We start from the raw sequence: 2,117 nt of genomic DNA, 5'->3' as shown, positions 1-2,117 counted from the left end.
GGAAATATATTTTTTATCGACTAAACACCTTTTTGATATAGTGTGTCCATGTTAATATTCAGAATATATCATTACAGAAGGAAGAATGGGAAGTTATCCATAAAGTTTTTTATTATTATTATTATTATTATAGTGTGAGCTTATTTATTGTCAAAATATGCTATTACAGCAAGAGAAATAAGGAATTTCCACAGAAAGCTTTTTATTAATCGCACACAAGAACCATAGAAAGGTTACCCAAACATCTCATAGAAATGAGAGTTTATTTGGCTTGTTTTATGCTAAAGCCAAAGTGCATTATATTCACTAACTTTAGAAAGTGAAACTATGGGCCAGTATCATTTTGCCATTTTTTGTGTACGTTTGAAAGGCCAGGTGGTCGAAAATAGAACGGAAAATTTTATATTGTGTGGAAGTCGGTTTTGAAATTAAACATTTTGGATGATACCTTCCTGAAAGTTTCACGATGAAATTGGCATTGTGAATATTATACCATTATTTGTTAAAAATGCAAAATTTATCAATGTATTCTTTTTATATTTTTCTTTTCTTGTCTTTTCTTTTTAGAGTATATGATTCATTTCTAGATATGAATGCCATGATAAATCGGTAAATATTTGAGAGCAGTTGTGACCGAGTCTTGTTTCTACTTAATTTTTTAATGGATATTGCTGTATTTTCGACCACAGGGTCCTGACCAACACATTTTCTTTTCCTTCATATATATATATATATATATATATATATATATATATATATATATAATTATTTTTGTTGTGTTCTGCATTTGAAAGGAACTGTATCAGATTGCCTAATTTTTTGATAGGTTTGCATTTACATAACAATTGATTATTTACCCATTACACTGCTGTGGTATATAGCATTTTTCTTTAATGTATTTTAGTTACTGATTTAACTGTAAGGCCATAATTGATTTATTTATTATATGTGTAAAAATGCATTTGGGTAATTGTCAATAAAATTATTGAAACATGTCAAATTTTATTAATCCATATGTTGATTATATTGAGATGGAATATAATGTATTATACAAATACATATACAAGTATCATTCACAAAAAAATAATCACCATACCACTCTTGTAAAAAATTAATGCGTTTTTCATCCATTTTTGTTATCCTGAAAGAAATGGAATGGACTACTCTCTCTCTCTCTCTCTCTCTCTCTCTCTCTCTCTCTCTCTCTCTCTCTCTCTATCTCTCTCTCTCTCTCTCTCTCTCTCTCTCTATCTATCTCTCTCTCTTTCTCTCTCTCTCTCTTTCTCTCTTTCTCTCTCTCTCTCTCTCTCTCTCTATCTCTCTATCTCTCTCTCTCTCTCTCTCTCTCTCTCTCTCCTCTCTCTCTCTCTCTCTCTCTCTCTCTCTCTCTCTCTCTCTCTCCCTAACTCTCTCCTACGCTCTCTGACTCTTCCTCTCCCTCCTACCATTCCTATGCAGTTAAAAAGTAAAACTGAACAGAGGGAAATTCATAGCCCATCCTTTTTGTGCATTCATAGGCATTTTCATATAATCTAAGCACATTTTCGCCATACAGAGGCAGCTGGAGAATACAGGTGTGATTGACGATGCAGGTGTCCTATGAAATCTACAAGTGTCTTCTATCCTTAATCATAAGCTCATTGTTATCTCTCTCTCTCTCTCTCTCTCTCTCTCTCTCTCTCTCTCTCTCTCTTGCTCTCCATTCCCCCCCTCTCTCTGAAGGAAAATGAGGATCCCATCTAGGGAGGGAGAAAGAGAGAGAGATAAACATGTAGATAGAGATTGAGAGGAGCACCTCGAACTCCATGACAGAATTACTAACCAGAGCCACCGGGGACTCAGAATCTCCAACACAGAAGGGATGTGACCGGTCTCTGTCTTATTAAAAAAGAAAAAGAATTAAGAAGTGCCACACCTGCAGCCACCATGGCACCCAGTCCGTCGGATCCCGCGGAGAGAGTGTCAGGCGCGTGGCACAGGACATAGAGAGACGGTTGATTCCCCCCAAATACCAGGATGCGGAATACTGTCTTTTTTCCTACTCGATTCCTTGCTCGTTGTCGTGGGGGGAGGGGCTTAGGAGATGGGGACTGAGGCCCAGTGTTGGGGAATAACCC

This window comes from Penaeus monodon, chromosome 38 (genome assembly GCF_015228065.2).
Source record: "Penaeus monodon isolate SGIC_2016 chromosome 38, NSTDA_Pmon_1, whole genome shotgun sequence".
Taxonomy (NCBI): domain Eukaryota; kingdom Metazoa; phylum Arthropoda; class Malacostraca; order Decapoda; family Penaeidae; genus Penaeus; species Penaeus monodon.
Note: the sequence above shows the minus strand (reverse complement) of the source record.